Source organism: Pinus tabuliformis, chromosome 1_1 (assembly GCF_031772625.1).
Source record: "Pinus tabuliformis cultivar Carrire ecotype Pingquan chromosome 1_1, CPIR1, whole genome shotgun sequence".
Lineage (NCBI taxonomy): Eukaryota > Viridiplantae > Streptophyta > Pinopsida > Pinales > Pinaceae > Pinus > Pinus tabuliformis.
The window spans coordinates 944750588-944768983 of NC_142297.1; the positions used below are offsets into that span (position 1 = coordinate 944750588).

Here is an 18396-nt window from a genome sequence, read left to right on the forward strand (position 1 = left end):
TGAAATAGAAATGAATCCTAGTAATCTAAACAGGGATGATTGCTGGAAGATAAGTAATTGTTGGGTCTCTGTCCTTTCTTCTTAAATTATTTATTTACTTATTATTCTTATTTTTATTTATTTATATATTCATTTATTTTATATAATCAAATTTCTATTATTTCTTATTTTATTTAACTTCCTCTTTTATTTATTTCTATGTAATGATTTTTCCTCTCTTAACGTGATTCCTTTAGTTTTACTTCTTTTATTTATTCATATAAGTATTCACTAATAAAATTTATATTTTAAAGATTATTTATCTTCTATGTTAAAACAAAAATTAATTAATTAATTTATAAATAAAAACAAAAAAAAATAAAGTAATAAATTTATTATAAATCAATCACTTCTTTTATTTCTTTATATCCCCTAAATTAGTCTCATCCTTTTTTTTATTATTCTTGGTTTCCCTTTTTTTTTTCGGACTTTTGATTTTAATAAACATTTATTTACTCCCCCGTCTAACTGTTAACTTCTTGTTTCCTTGTGAGAGATTTTTCGGCGAACATCACATGGGATACCATTTGTCGACGCGTTTCGAACCAACTAGTGTTGTTCATCGTCAGGACAAGTTGAAGAAACAGATCCAGCTTAGCAAGTTAAATAGTCTGAGCAGAGCCTCCAACGGCTAGTTTGACTCTATGACCAGGGTTAAAATTATTTTATAAATTTAATCAGTAATATTTAGGACCAATCCCTTAAAAATATAAAAAATATTTTTAATGGGTATTTAGTTCAAAAAATATTATTAAAATTATAAGTTAAATAGTATTTAAAAGGAAATTTAGTTAGATAAAGGACCTTATAAAATATATAAAGTAAAAAGTTAATTAATAATTAAATGGAAAATTAGTTACATAAAGGACCTTATAATAAAATAAAGTAAAATCATAAGGATGTTAGGTTAGTTAGAAAATTAGTTAAAAATATAAGGTGATTAGAATTTAAATAGAAAATTAGTTATATAAGGGACCTTATAATAAATTATATGCAGGAATATATGAAGTAATATATATAAAAATAATTGAAATGGGAGATTATTTAGAGGTATTATTAAAATTAAAAGCTAATTAGAAATCACATGGAAAATTAAAGAACTATAAGAAATGAAAAAATTAACTCTAAAAATTAATTAAATAAATAAATGAAAGGAGAAAATAATGAAGAGAAAAAATAAAAATAAATAAATAATAAAAATAAATAAATAAAAATAAATCAATAAAATAAATAATAATAATAATAATAAATTAAAATATAAAGTAAAATAATATATATATATATATATATATAAAATAAAATAAATAATAATAATAAATAAATAAAAACCGTTAAGAGGAGGGTAGAAAAAAACGACTAGAAAGAGAGTGCAGGGACCCAACACCTACTGATTTTCTAGCCATCCTCTTTATTGAGATTGCTTGGCCTCTTTTCAATCTCAAGCGCTTCCCTAAATTTTCGATGATGGAAATGAGAAACCCTAGCAATAACACTAGCGTCCTCAATACAAACATGATGATTGGTTTTCTCAGCATGTTCAGCTAAAGCGGAAGACTTAGCTTTCCTATGCTTAAGGTCCGTTGCGTGCTCGCTAATCCTTTGATTAATGGAGTGACCAATCTCCCCAATATAGGGTGTCCCACAGGAACAAGGGATCATATAAACACCTTTCATATCCTTAGGGTCGATAGTATCCTTCACTGATCTGAGGTACATACGAATGGTGTTCAGAGGCCTAAAGGTCACAAGGATACTATGCTTCCTGAGAATCCTTCCAATTCTTGTTTCCTTTGTATTCTTTATTATTGAATTTTGACTAGTCGTTGTTTGAAATATAATAGGCCTTTTTCATAACTTCTACTTTTATTTATTTATCGGTTTGTTTTTATTAATATAATGTTTTTTATCAATAAATTTTTTTTCCCCGTAAAATGAGTTGTTAAATTTTATCTATTAGTAATAACTGTCTCTACAATTCTTTATTTATTCAATATAATGCTATGATTTGATATTTTATCTGGTTTTGATGATGAATTGTACTGAATAATTTGACCACTCATAGGAAATTTTTTTCTAATATAATAATCACCAAAACCTAAATTCAAAATAAATATATATTATCAAAGCGTCATAATTTTGTGAAAATGCATAATAACTCTAACAAAGTCAAATAATTTTGATTTGGGATTTTTGTAAATTACAACCCGAAAATAAAAATACTACTAGAAATTATTATTTTAATCTTTAAAAGCAAGGTGATATATTAATTTATTTAGTTTTAAAAGAAATTAGAAATTGTGTTGGATACTTCTATTATCTTAATTGCCTTTTTAATTAGATTCTTTATTCAAAAAATTTATGTAATTTCCGCCTGTTTTATAAAATTTGTAGTGTGATATAAAAACTAGGTTACTAACATTTATACTTCTCCCATTTTTATATTAAAAGTTGGTCTACTCACTAAGACTAGGATTGTAATTAATTATCTAAGGTTCAACCATAACTTAATTAGAATAAAGAAAAAAGGTTTCTAATTTTAAGAAAAAGGTTTAATATTCATAGAACATTATATAGATGTGTTTTCAAATCTAAATCATTTGTTATAAATAATACTTTTATATATCTATATTTATATCTATATCTATATATATATATATCTATCTATATATATATATATATATATTTCCATCGTGAATTTTATATGTTTAGTTACAAAATTAACTAATGAGTGTTTATTAAAGACAAATACTATAGCTTTAACCGTTTGAGTATCAATCATTTTAGTAATTACATTTTTTCAACTTTACTATATTTACAAGGTAATAAATATGTTACAATGTAACGAGAGTATTTGTGCTTTCTTCATTTATTCTAATCAATATAAAGATAAATACTATAGATTTAATAGTTTGATTATCAATAATTTTAGTAATTACATTGGTAATAAATATGTTACAATGTAATGAGAGTATTTGTGCTTTCTTCATTTATTCTAACAACTATATCAAGAGATTCATAATCTATTCTGTTAAACATGGGCTCACCAATATATTTAGATCATCTTTACTCAAAGTCCAACTTAATTTTTCTCTTCTTAATCTTTTGATGTATTTAAAATATGAAATCTTAGTAATAAGTTTGTTGTAATTGTTAATGCTAAGTGTAAACTTAGTTTTATATTCAAACCTAAATAATCTACTAGGACTCAAACTTATTATAAACAAGTATCATGGATTAGGAAACCTACAAGAAACATGAAGTTGTGATATTTTAAATGCATTCTTAGAACTTAAGAAAGAAAATAATCACCATTTGTTCTAAACCGTAGCTCCTCTCCTAGCCTTACATGGTCCCCATAGAAACCTTCCAAGCCACCAGGAAACCAATAATAGGAACCATCCATACCAATCATTTGCACATGTTTGAAGCCCCTTTGATAGGCCTTGGCTTAGTTCTTATGCATTTTTTCAAAAAAATAGGCTTAAAATATTGTTGACGATGATATGAAGTCCCAATTAAACCTCACACCATTTGGAGTAGGAGCCCCATCTAGAATATCGGCCACATTGCCATGTATTCTTATAGATTTTATTTGGCTCTAATTATTAGCAAGAGAGCGGAACATGTGGCGCCTTTGAAAAGCAAGGGGGGTGTTCCTGGTGAGTTTTTGGTTGTATGTGTGACAAATTTACTTCACTATGGAGGGGAGGAAAAGTGAGCCTCGAAGAGAGAGGTAGTAGTACCACCCTAGTAGAGACACATATGAACAAGAAGGGTTCATACAACGTCAAGTAGAATAGTCAACAGAGATGCGACGATCATTAAAACTAATATAACAAGAAAGATACGCCTAATATCCAACGGAATAGTCCACGAGGATGAAACAACGATAATAGAAATTACAACACACTCTCAATATGATAAGTATCAAAATAACCAAAATAGTTAAACTACTTTAACATAGATGAAAGCAAGCATGAATTACAAACATTCACAAAATATTCTTACAAATATCCATAATCCATGCATGAAGAATGTGCTGGCCCATAGGGCTTCTCATATTAAGTAAAATTTCCAAGACACATGTATACAATGAACACCACTAGCTCCAAGAATGGAGCATTTGAGCCACTCCTTTCTCCTCAAACGAACTAGATTATCTCTCTGATGCCTTGTAGGAGGAGCCAAGGTGAAAAGTCCTTTGCTTATATAATGAGGGTGTATATATAACCAAGGGGTGATGCTTCACCCTCCTTGTGACTCTTTGACTACCCTCAAGACTGTTTGACTTTCTATGACTTTTAGACTTATATGACTCTTCATATTCCATGTGTGTTCTTTGGACTTCCACTTTACAATACATTTCGAATAGGTAATTACATAATCCACAATAATGATGTGGCATATGATGACTTGTGACAGGACATGACATGACACTGATGACATGGACTACATGATGATGTGATAGTGCCAAACTATCCTTCTAACTTCTTCTTTCTTTATGTCTTCTTGAAAATATGGTACATGTTCTTCTTGTTCCTCCTCCTTATGACTTGAACATGATGAGTATTCCATGTGATCTTCATCTTCATCTTCATCTTCTATTAAAGTTTAGTGTTCCTTCATCTTCTCGCCTATTGATCATCTTATATCTTTAGCCCCATATGTATCTTCTAACATTATTTATTTCTCCATCTACTTCTTCATCATCTTTCCATAACATGATAGAGTTCCTGTACCTGCAATTCACTCATGACAAGACAACACCAGTCAGATAAACCCCTAGTCTAAGATGGTCCACATTGATCCACTGACTGAGCCGGAACTGGGTGATAGGCTGGGAAAGAGGCTTAGTAACTACGCAATTACGCAACTCAGGAAGTCAGGGGTGGAACGTGAGCCTTGAGACTAGGCAATGCAAAGTTCAGGATGGGTTGAGGAAGAAATATGTGCAGCCTGCGAGCTCACGATGATAAGATGAGGGGATAGGAAATGGATCAACCTATTTTGTAATTCTGGAGGACACATGAGCCTAGGTGACTACACAATTGTGCAATTTAAGAGCTTAGGGTTGAGGCTTGAGCCTTGAGACTACATAGTGCACAGTTCAGACTAGAGTGAGGGAGAAGACTGCGCAGTTTTGGGAGCCAGAGAGGTAGGCTGAGGGGATGGACACTGAGTGAACACACTACGCAGTTATAAGAGACAAGGGAGGTTGTGCCATTGCGAAATTGCATAGATCGGGAGCTTAAGGGGTGAGATTGAGGCTATAGATTGTGAAGTGTGTAGTTGAGGCCAAACTAGTGATCCAAATTTAAATAGGAATGCAAAAAATTACAGATATAATCATAAATACAAAGGTGCAGTAGAAATAACACTGAAATATGCTTACAAACAGAATGGAAATAAGACTAACTCTAGCGATGGTAGCTTATCTCTGAGAAGAGATGTGGCGGCTACATGCCTCTAAACTGCGTTACAATGAGGCTGAAGGGCCTTTTTATCATTAAACAATAAGAGAAAACCCTAAACAACCAAAACCCTAACCCGCAGAGATTTAACTCCAAGAGTTTATGGGCCCCGTTGGGGTGAGTTAGACAACCAACTTCCCAGGGTCGCGACTTCATCATATTATCTATTTTTGACATGCATGATAACCTGTTGGAAAGATATCTTTAAGGACTAAGACGGAAAATATGGTTTTAAAAAGTAAATCGTTAGCGATAGATTGCGAAAAAAACGTCATTTAGGGCCTCAAAACGGCTCCGGAAGTTTAGGACCCGAAAAACTGCTAAAAATAGTAAACTACGCTACAATTAAGGAAGCTGAAAAATTGAAAGAAACAATGGTGGGGCTCCAAGTGGAATTGGTGGGTGGCCACCAATATCCACCTGGATCAACTCGGAGGATGAATTCGACAATTTTGGCAAGAAAGGTCTGGCTTGAGCACTGAAGTTATGAAATGCACAGTTCTAGGCTTGAGCCCTAAAGTTATGAAATGCATAATTCTAGGCTTGAGTACCGAGGTTGTGAAATGCATAGTTCTAGGCTTAAGCACCGAATTTGTGAAATGCTTAGTTCTAGGCTTAAGAACTAAAATTGTAAAATGTGCAGGTATGGAGGCCTAGATGAGGCTAGGATGCCATGAATTTTTCAAAATTTAGCTAAGTGTGGGATCGAAGAGACTATTGTGAACAGTGATATGACTTAACCATGATCATAAACTTGAGACACTTTGACAACATAACAACAATATAGATCATCTAGAACATGATAAGAACATATTTCCGTTAGTGTGATAACTTTACGACAAGTGCAACACTAAAGGTACACTTTCGATTGACCGTGACGACACTTGTGAAATAGTGCTTAAAACTTTGGGAATGAGTGCAACTAATGTTTACATGGTTATAACAACTCATTCGCACAAATATAACCCCATGAAACCACTAGAATGAGCATGCATACATTGTGCGACAACTAACATGTGAAAATACACCAATTTCTAAAGCGAAAATGACCCTTGCAATATGTGAACAACAGTGAGAGTAACACATCCCAGAGGAAAGATAACATGAAAAAGTAACTAATTAGAGTGAATGAAAGTGAAAGAGAAAACTAAAAACATAAAAATGACACTCATGAAAAAAAAGGTGCATGAAGGCGACAATTTGCAAAAGACACCGAAATGGAAGTACAAATGCAACTATAATGTGACAGATTGTTGTTGTTAGTGAACACTAATTGTCGATATGGATTATAAATCGCACAAGAAGAGTCTTGATGGAACCTGTTATGATTTTCCAAGCTTGCGTACAAGAATGCACTCATGGACTTATTGCAATCTAAGAATGTGCGAGCAAGTGACTTCGACACTTTTGATCCAAGAAAGGAGCTTAAAACCGTTAGTTGACCAAGAAGTAACTATGGAATGACCGATCATAAGATCCACAGTAGGCTCCAAAATTTTAGTGTATGTAAACCTTTGGTGACTCACTGATATGACTCCAGCTTCTCTGCCTTGGTCAATTCTTTTGTGCAGGGTCTAGTTCCTCAAGAAGTATTGATTCATAATTTAGATTACCATGGATTCCCCACTTACCTTGAGCATAAAATAGTCCCCTTCATTCCTTTACTCGATTAAACAAGAACATAAGATCAAAGATTACACAATGTTTCGAATCACGATAGGGTAATGAAGTTCGTGAGCTTTAGATTTTCATAGTATAGTTTTTCATCTCTGGTGTTGCTCCGCTACCAGTAGGCATGGACAGTACCCTGACATAGTCACTACAGAAACACAAACATTTCTCCACTACCAACGAGCCTGGATAGTACCTTAGTGGAATTGCTTGCTTTACCTTTTTGCGCAGGAAGTCTTTCTCTTCTTTCACCTTTATTTATTTATTTACAGAGGATTGTGCATCGACACTTATTTATTTATGGGCGTAAGATGGATACCGACTTATTGAGGGCAGGCGAGGTTGTCCCTTCAGATAAACATATACAATGTAATATTCCTAATTAGCCATAGCTAATTGAAATATTCAATTTTTCTCAATTTTGCCTTCTATAGTTATTTATAAATAAAAAAGTGAGGAAATGGGGGACATAACTCACTTTTTGAATAAAGTCACTCCCTAGTAGCAAAACGTTGTAACTTAAAAGGGGAGCCAAGGGGGCCAAAGGACCACGTAGAGTAGGGGGGCCATGTAGACACTTGGAGGGACTGCGCAGATGGAGAAGGAGCACGTGGCAAGAGAAAGGCTACGTTGGAGGAGGTGGGCCTTAGGGTTTTGAGAGAGGCCAACACTATAAAGGAGAGAGGAGCCTCCTCATTTTGATCATTCGATTATGTTGCATTTGAGCTAGTCACTTCGAATTAGAGCATGCTGGTTGTTTAGCTTGTCTACTGCATTGTTTAGTGCATTGAGTGTCTCCATTCAGAGATCTCACCCTTAGCCCCAGGGGAATTCGAGTGCCTACTCGGGCAAGGTAGTTTCATCAGTATTTTGCAGGAGGAGTGATCTCTGGAGTTGGGGAGGTGCTGAGCATTTTGATGACTACACCGTCTTGAGAGGGGAGGACGCAGTCTCTTTTGGTAGGATCTCCAGATTGGGTTCATGTGGAGGATTTGAGCTTGGATATTGAGCAAGGGATCAACCCTTGCATATGGAGGATTTTGGCAGAGTTTTGGGTATATTTTTGGAGGATTCTATTCAGGGGCAGCGCAGAGCCTTAAGGGATAGCATAGATCCTCAAGGGGGAAATTTCTGGGGGTTAGCTATTTTAGAAAAGCTTTCTGGGCTTTTTTGGGTTTATTGAGCATAGGTTGATTCTAGAGTTTCAACTTTTTCTGAGGAGGGGAACAACCCCAAATCCTCACTTGATTCCAACAGTAGTAGCAGCATAGCAGTTCTCCGGCAGTTTGGATGCAGTTCAGAGAGAGACCATTTCTTTACTATTCTGAGTGTATTTCTTCACTTGCCTTGAGCAAGTTGAGGTGCTATCATTCTGATCACCTCTTGTACTCTTTCCATTACTCAATATAATAAAATGGCTTAGCATTTCTCTTTGTATTTCTCGAGTATCTACTTATATTCCATGTATACATTATTGTATGTTGCACTACTATTATTTTTATCTCTTTGAGTTCCCCAGCTACTATACCACTTGTGTGTTTTTTCTCCTATAGTCTTAGACAGAGTCTGGAAAGGGCTAGGTAGCCTCCATATCTCGTTCTCTTTTCAGAGGTGAAATATTTGGTAAACACCCTCCTAGTCCATCTCTGGTTGGAGTTTTCTTGTGTTTGAGGGATATCCCTAATAAGGGATATTACAGTTGTATCAGAGCATAGATCTGGCTTAGCCTGTGGAGCTAGCAGTCTATGACAATGAGGGAGAAGCCCTACATCTATTACAGAGGTAGGAAATACAAATATATTGAGCATAGGTTGGAGAACACCTATGGAGAGGGAGACCATGTTCAGGTGGTGGACACAGAACAAGAGGAGCCTGTGGTGAACACAGAATAGGAGGAGCCTGTGGTGGACACAGAGCAGGAGGATCCGATGGCAGGTGAGGACGGGAAGAGATATGCGGACATGCTCCTCAAATCAATGCAGGATCTTTCGAGGCAGATCGAGGTGATGGGGTAGAGATTCACAGTGGTGGAGGCTAGACAGCGTGAGAACCCGTGGGTTTTCCAGGTTGGTGAGGGATCAGGTACATCCCACCATTTTCCAAAGTAGGGTGCCACTCAGCGTGATACTACTCAGTAGATGGCCTCACATGCCCCTACACGCTCTACCATGCCCACTTTCCTAGGAGCAGACACGGGGGCCGAAGCCCAGTAGGAGGTAGAGCCCGTTCATATGGGCGATTATTTTGCAGAATACCAAGCCTATGGGCAGTAGTTCAGGGATGCTCTCTGATTCAGAGATTTTGTTGAGCTCCAGCGGGATAGTAGACCCTACCACCATCACAGAGGATACTGACATTATCATGATGGAGACACCCACTGCACAGCTAGTAGATTCCACTTACCTACATTTGATGGCTCATCAAACAGTTCGACAAAGTCTTGGGTGGAGAAGCTAGACATCTATTTCCAGCTTAACCAGATGTCAGAGATAGAGGCCATCAAGGTGGTGACATTAAATTTGGATGGTGAGTCCCAAGACTGGTGGTTCCATGGGATGGTCACACTCGGACACTCCACAATGACGACATATGCCGAGTTCACCAGGATATTGCTAGAGAGTTTTGACTGGAGGGATCCAGAACAACACTTTATTGAGCTGATGAGGCTCAAACAGATCAGGAACCCAGAGACCTACATTGCAGACTTCATGAGGGTTTCAGTGATGGTGTTAGATCTATCTAGGGCACGGAGGATCTACATGTTTGTTGAGGGGTTAGCAGAGCCACTTTGGGGCCTAGTCAGATCCACTAGACCAGCCACACTCCAGGATGCTATTAGCAGGATCCGGGACTTACAGGATGCCTTACCTAGGACCCAGACACCTTACCTACAGAGATAGGCTTTTTAGCCTAAGGGGAAGGATTTGAGGATTCCGCCTCCAAATAGGAATCCAGGACGAGTGCATATTGATGATGATGCCAAGAGGGAGCTGAAGAAGAAGCGGTTGTGCTTTACCTATCAGGAGCCGTAGGCACCAGGAAATAGATGTGTTGCTGGCAAAGCACATTTTATTGAGGTCTTCTCCAAGAGCAGTGGGGAAGAGGATGAGGAGGATGATGTGGAGGTAGGAGATAGTCATACCGCGCAGGATCCTTTGCCACACCCACCACCACCAGCAGGTGATGCAACTTTTGCACCTACTAGAGGGGCCCCTGCAGCATTGTGAGGAGTTCCCAAGTATTTGACGTTGCGCGTACGAGGGACAGCACGTGGCCAACGAGTATCAGTTTTGGTTAACAGTGGGGCAACCCACAACTTCATCGATGCACATATGGTTGAGCGGAGAGGTATACAGACGGAGAGTTTCGATGGCTTTTCATTTTTGGTCCTAGGAGATCAGACCATGGTGTGTGCTTGTTATGTTCCAAAGTTATCAATGATGATGGGCACTTACACACTGACTGACCACTTTTTCATGGTCGATATTCCGGACACCAACATGATATTGGGTGTTCAGTGGCTTATCACTCTAGGGAAGGTCACGATAGATTGGAAGGCCCTAAAGATGGAGTGGGATGATGAGAACACAGGGAGGCATGAGAAGATATGGGGACAGCACATATATTTGCCTCGGACTGTTTCGGCTCATCGGATGGAGGCAGTCTTCTGGAAGGGAGACGTAGAGTGGGCAGTGGAGCTGCGTGCATCAGAGGCAGGGACTACAGGGTAGACAGTGCACCGGAACAGGGGTTTGAGCACACCATTGAGCTTGAGCAGGGCATACAGAGGGTGATTACTACCCCCTATAGGCATCCCAAGGCCTATTGGGATGAGATTGAGCGGGCCATTCAGGAGTTGCTGGCTCTTGGGCACATTGGGCCGAGCAAGAGTCCTTTTGCTTCTTCTTTGGTGTTGGTGAAGAAGAAGGATGACACATTGAGGATGTGCATTGACTACAGGACCCTGAACAAGAAGACTCTGAAGAACAAGTACCCCATACCCAGGATCGATGAGTTGATGGATGAGTTGAGAGGAGCACGGTTCTTCTCAAAAATTTATTTGAGATCTGGGTACCATCAAATTCGCCTGAGGGAGCAGGACATTCCCAAGACCGCCTTCAGGTGTCACTATGGGCACTTTAAGTTTTTGGTGACGCCCTTCGAGCTAAACAAAGCCCGAGCTATGTTCCAGTCCTACATGAATCACATCTTCTACAACTGTCACTTAAGGAAGTTTGTGTTGGTGTTCTTTGATGATATTCTCATTTATAGCAGGACTTGAGAGGAGCATCTCCAGCACATTGAGACAATGTTGCTCATCTTGGAGGAGAAGTAGTTATATGCTAAGCTCTCCAAGTGTGAGTTTGGGTTGATGGAGATGTTGTACTTGGGACACATCATAGGGGTGGACAGAGTGAGAGTCCACGAGGAGAATATCAGGGCCATCAGAGATTGGCCAGAGCCGAGGAACGTGACAGAACTCCTGGGATTCATTGGCATTTGTACTTACTACCGGAAGTTCATCAAGAGTTTCTCACAGCTTGCTGCACCCTTAACAGATCTGACGAGGAAGGGGGCATTCAGTTGGTAAGATACACTGTAGCAAGCCTTTGACAGGCTCAAGGAGGTTATGAGCAGTTGCCTAGTGCTTGTATTGCCAGATTTTTCGCAATCATTTGTTTTGGAGTGTGATGCGTCGGGAGAGGGGATCAGCGTAGTATTGATGCAGGGAGGTCACCCTATAGCCTTTGTGAGCCGAAAGCTCCTTCCGCATGAGAGGTTGTATTCTATATACGACAAGGAGATGCTGGCCATTATGCATGCATTGGCCAAATTCTGGCAATATTTAGTGGGTAATAGGTTTAGGGTGAGGACTGATCACAATAGCCTCAGGTTCTTTTTGGAGCAATAACAGCTACAAGAGAGGCAGCATAAGTGGATCAGTAAGATCCAAGCATATGGCTTTGACACTGAGTATGTCAAGGGTAAGAACAATGTGGTAGCAGATGCCCTTTCACGTAGACCAAATACGTTGTCTCTTATGAGTTTGGACACTAACTGGAGGGCTCGAATCTTAGTAGAGTACTCCAAGGACAGATTTGCATGTGAGATTCTGGATGGGCAAGTGGCAAGTGACAGGTACAGGGTAGTCGATGAGATCATCTACTATAGGGACTGGATCTTCTTGACTGAGGGATCTCAACTCAAGAAGAAGATACTTCAAGCATCACATGATTTACCATTGGCCGGCCATCAGGGGTTTACCAAAACCTACAGGGCCATTAGAGAGAGGTTCTCATGGAAGGGCCTCAAGGAGACGTACTCCAGCATATCCAGGAGTGCGATATTTTCCAGAGGAACAAGGGGGAGATGAGCCATCCTGCAAGATTATTGCAACCTCTTCCCATTCCGGAGGGGAAATGGGAGAGTATTTCAATGGACTTCATCACATGGCTGCCCATGGTGCAAGGCAAGGATTGTATCTTTGTTGTCATTGATTGAATAACAAAGTACACACATTTTTTCGCCATATCCGCACACTACACAACAGCGCAGGTGGTCGTGTTGTTCTTCATAGAGGTCTTTAGGCTACATGGTCTTCCTAAGACCATCATCAGTGACAGGGACAACTGTTTCATGGGCAGGTTTTGGCAGGAGCTTTTCCGGTTGGTGGGGACGGAGTTGACACCGAGTACTAGTTATCACCCACAGATGGATGGGCAGATAGAGATAGTTAACAAGTGGCTGGAGGGCTACTTGCGTAACTATTTCCGTGGGCAACAGCGAGCATGGCTGAAGTGGCTGCATCTGGGGGAGTACTGCTACAACACTACACATCACATGTCCGTTGGTATGTCACCATTTTATGCTTTGTATGGATATCATCCTTTATCTTTTGTTGACATGATGTTTGGTGCTAGCAAGGCTCCGAGAGCCAAGATTTGGATCCAAGAGAGTCAGGATATCCTCTGAGCTCTCAAGGATAATATGGCTACAACGTAGAACCAACAGAAGCTGTATGCTAACAGGGGTTGGGTGGAGAGACAATTTGAGGTAGGGGACTTGGTCTACCTACGATTACAGCCATACTGATAGTCGTCACTGAAGAAGAAGGGAGCTGATAAGCTCAAGCCCCGCTTTTATGGGCCATACAGGGTGATACGCAGGACTGGACAGGTTGCGTATGAATTGGAGCTGCCCCAAGGCAGAAAGATTCTTAACGTTTTTCATGTATCATGCCTGAAGAAGGCATTGGGGTAGCAAGTGATAGTGACAGATGAGATACCACCCATGAATGATGAGGGGCATTTGGTGTTGCAGCCAGAGGCTATTATTGATACCAGGGAGAGGCAGCTGCGGAGCAGGAGGCAGCTACGGAGCAGGACAATCCGAGAATTCTTGGTGAGGTGGAACAATTTACCGGATGAGAATGCCACTTGGGAGAGTGAGAAAATTTTGCAGCATCCATCACTTCAGTTTCTTGAGGAAAAGAAACATTTTGCCGAGGGAGACTGTAATATTCCTAATTAGCCATGGCTAATTGGAACGTTCGATTTTTCTCAATTTTTCCTTCTATAGTTATTTATAAATAAAAAGGTGAGGAAAGGGGGGACATAACTCACTTTTTGAATAAATTCACTCCCTAGTAGCACAACGTTGTAACCTAAAAGGGGAGCCAAGGGGGCCAAAGAACCACATAGAGTAGGGGGCCCACGTAGACACTTGGAGGGACTGCGCAGATGGAGAAGGAGCATGTGGCAAGAGAGAGGCTATGTTGGAGGAGGTGGGCCTTAGGGTTTTGAGAGAGGCCAACGCTATAAAGGAGAGAGGAGCCTCCTCATTTTGATCATTCGATTATGTTTCATTTGAGCTAGTCACTTCAACTTAGAGCACACTGGATGTTTAGCTTGTCTGCAGCACTGCTTAGTGCATTGAGTGTCTCCGTTCGAAGATCTCACTCTTAGCCCTGGGGGACTTCGAGTGCCTGCTCGGGCAAGGTAGTTTCATCAGTATTTTGCAGGAGGAGCGATCTCTAGAGTTGAGGAGGAGCTGAGCATTTTGATGATTGCGCAGTCTTAAGAGCGGAGGAGGCAGTCTCTTTTGGTAGGAGCTCTAGATTGGGTTCATGTGGAGGATTTGAGCTTGGAGATTGAATAAGGGATCAGCCCTTGCATATTGGAGGATTTTTGCAGAGTTTCGGGTAGAGTTTTGGAGGATTCTCTTCAGGGGCAGTGCAGAGCCTTGAGCGATAGCGTAGATCCTCAAGGGGGTGATTTTTTGGGGTCAGCTATTTTAGAAAATCTTTCTCGACTTTTCTAGGTTTATTGAGCAGAGGTTGATTCCAGAGTTTTAGCTTTTTATAAGGAGGGGAACAACCCCAAATCCTCACTTGATTCCAGTAGTAGCAGCAGCGCAGCAGTTCTCCAGCAGCTTGGACGCAGTTCAGAGAGAGGCCATTTCCTTACTATTCTGAGTGTATTTCTTCACTTGCCTTGAGCAAGTCGAGGTGCTATCTTATTGATCACCTCTTGTACTCTTTCCATTACTCAGTATAATAAAATGGATTAGCATTTCTCTTTGTATTTCTCAAGTATCTACTTATATTACATGTATACATTATTGTATGTTGCACTACTATTATTTTTATCTCTTTTAGTTCGCCAGCTACTATATCACTTATGTGTTTTTTCTCCTATAGTCTTAGACAGAGTCTGGAAAGGGCCAGGTAGCCTCCAAATCTCGTCCTCTTTTCAGAGGCAACATATCTGGTAAACGCCCTCTCAGTATATCTCTGGTTGGAGTTTGCTTGTGTTTGAGGGATATCCCTGATAAGGGATATTACATATAAGACCTCTGATAATTGTTTTCTCATTTATATTTTTCCCCTGTCCTCCTCTACTTGATTGGATCAAATTGAAAAAACTGAAACATAAAAACCCAAGTGCAATCATGAGGTTTGCATAATAGACATGGGGATCATTGTCTACAACAAGGTTTTTTTAATGCAAGGATCATATTTTCCATCAGAACATCATCAAATGAAATATGTAACCACGACAAGGAAGAAGGAGAGAGAGATAGTGAAATATTGCGGTGTTAAAAAGTCTTTTTCTATTTTGCTACATTCCCTTCTGAGCCAACAAATCATCTTCATGGAAGGTCTTAATAATGGAATAAAAAGGAAAGGCGCAACACAACAAGAAAGAAAAACCAAAGCAAAAAAAAATTAAGCTAAAACAAAGCATAATGCAAAACAAAAGTAAGAAAAGATAAGAGAGACTAAAGAAAATAAGCATGGGATGAATGCAAGAGAGGGAAAAATAGAATGTATTTAGTCCTACTCCTAACCTAACTGCTAGAAGGTCAGGGTCATGCATAATGAAATTTCCAGCAAAGCCACCGTAGTTGTCCCCACCTGCATGCACAAAGATACGAACAATTAAAACACATATAAAGTAATGTACAACAGAAAATATAAAAACTTGAATAACTTGCACAAAAATTTGAAGGTCTTTCTTGTGGGAAGTAAGATGTGCCACAACCACTACTTTCATTCAATTCACATTCTTACCTCTTTGACAAAGATCATAATCAGAAAAACCTTGAAATCTTCTTCTGAATGTGTCTCCATCTGCATCGAACTTCTTACGAAGCATGAGGAAATATCGAAGCTTGTTATTTGTGACAAAGCTTGCCAAGTAAGATTGTTCCAACCATTCAGTAATTGGAGCGTGAAATTCACGATGATCCATTTGACAACATCGAAATATTTGAAAAGATGGCTTTTCAATTAGAGGGAGGGGATTACAATGGGAATCTTGTGAGGGAAAACATATCTAATCATATTCTGCAGTCATGTGGAGACAACGAGGACTTGACATAACCATCAACGAAGGTTGAAGTGCCCCAACTGCTTGAAAATAATATGAATAGTGAGATATTGAAGATGAATATTGAAGGATGTAAAACAAACGTCATTGGATGTGATGATGAAAAAATGATAACCTGAATGATAGTTATTAGAGACATAATAATGATCACATGGGATGATTAAAGCATCAGAATCCCAATTAGTAGTTAACCAAGATATTGTGAATGAAGCAGAACTTGATTCGTGTGATAACTTGTCCATTCATTATCACTCAAGAGGATTTTAGGTGTGATGAAGGGAAATATTTGCAACATAACATTCACAAGAAGAACCATGAGATGACTATTAAGGAACAAATTCAATAAGAACATTCCTTCGGCCAAAGATAGTCTTTGAAATGATTAAATTCACGATTCCATGACTTTATGAGTGATATATAGTCCAAACCTGACTTTGATGCGATATATTTGCATGACGATGAATGAACTGAAAATGTTTCTCTAATCCGATTAGAAGTAAAATATTGAGAAATAGAAAGATCATACCCGATCCATACCAAACATTTAAATAAAATAAATTTTCAACCAGTGAAACAATGCAAAGTGAAGGATTGTGTAGGAAAACCATATTTGACTTAGTTTGTGGGGCTTACCAGAGTCACGAGATCTTGACATAACCATCAAAGGACGTTGAAGTTCCTCGACTTGCTTATATGTTGCAAAACTTTCTAGTATTGTAAAATCACATTTTGAATCTTGAACGAGATCATGCATGGTTTGAGGATAACTGCTACCACTGGTTTCAATAAGCCCACTTCTCGCCAGATAGAAACCATCTTTGTCACTGATTTCACCAGATTTTTTAACGTCAACAACAAGATTACTATATTCTAAAGATTCTTCTAATCACAAATTCAAAGATGAATGAATCGAGGAAATTTAATGAGCAAGACGATTTGAAGAGTTGTCCTCATGCGAGAGAAGAGATGATGAGGGCTGGGAAGAGTACTCAAAGGTTTGATTGTTTTCATTTTTATCATGGGTAATCTCACCAACTTGTGCCAATTCAGAGGTTAACTCATCAGATGATGGACTTGATGAACATGGAGTATCTCCATCACAAGCAGATACATCACAGATGGTAGAGCACAAGGGATAGTGAGATGAAAAGGAAGTTTGGATAAACACATATTCTTTGACTGAATCATATTCTGAATCCAAAGTAAAATCTTCATGAGAAACCAAAGGATTAGTTGATACACCTGGGCATTTGTGATTGCATACATCAATAAATTCATCATCATTGGAATGATTGTTTCCCAAGGCTACAAATTGATTGAAATAATTAATTACATTTGATTCACTACCGAGATTGGCAAATTGAAAATCATCCAAGAATGGAAGCGCATCATATTCACATAGAGGATTTTAGAAAATAAAAGAGGGAATGAAAGCATTTTCACCTTTCTACTCCTTTTCATGTGTAATGTGATTGCCTTGTATCTGATCACAATTCAAACCAACAATGTGAAAATCAAGAGAGTGTGGAAAACTAGTTGGTGGAATAGATTGATCGCGCGGATCATGGTACAAAGAGTCATAACCTGTAGATGATAGAGGATATTAGAAATATAAATTAGATTCGAGACTAGAATTATGAAAAGTAACATTATCTTGTAGAATGGAGGAGTTAATATTCACCATAGGCTTCATGAGAAAATTTGGCATTTCCTCCATTGAATCTGAATCATAAAAAGTGCAAGAAGAATAAGAAGATGGATTAGGAATTTGATTTGAAAATTTCCCAACTTAACAATCACCACAAGGAAGCACCCACATTAGGAATGGAAAAGGAGGAGGACAAGGAACAAAAGGGAAAATAGGTTCCTCCTCTCAAATCAAAGGTGCCTCGTGATTTACAAGAGTTTGGATTCACCGTGCAAACATATATCAACTAAACACTTGAACTTTTGTTTAAAGAAATTCCAATCCATATTTTCTGAAGGAAATTCATAGAAAAGGTGAAGAAAATGATTAGAGAAATACTCAATTGATTCATTAGGCTTCATTCTTAGTTGATTAATTATTTTAAGAACACCTAGTAATAATACTTATCAAACGTTTTATGAAGCACCTTCACAAGTTTTTCGAATGAATGGATCCAAGCAACAGGCAATGTATGATACCATCTCTTAACTCGACCTTCAAAAGTGAGGGTGAGAAATTTAGAAATAACATCCTTGAAATGTATTCCATTGGAAACAAAAAAATAGACAACTTGAAACATACGATCATGAAAAGTTAATTTACCCTCACCATCAAACTTAAATTGCAAAAAGATATG

General features: G+C 38.4%; 1 pseudogene; it reads right to left on the reverse strand.

The window, feature by feature from the left end:
- Positions 1-15934, reverse strand: part of LOC149217600 (pathogen-related protein-like) — a 56649-nt pseudogene extending 40715 nt beyond the window's left edge.
- Between the last annotated feature and the right edge of the window lie 2462 nt (positions 15935-18396).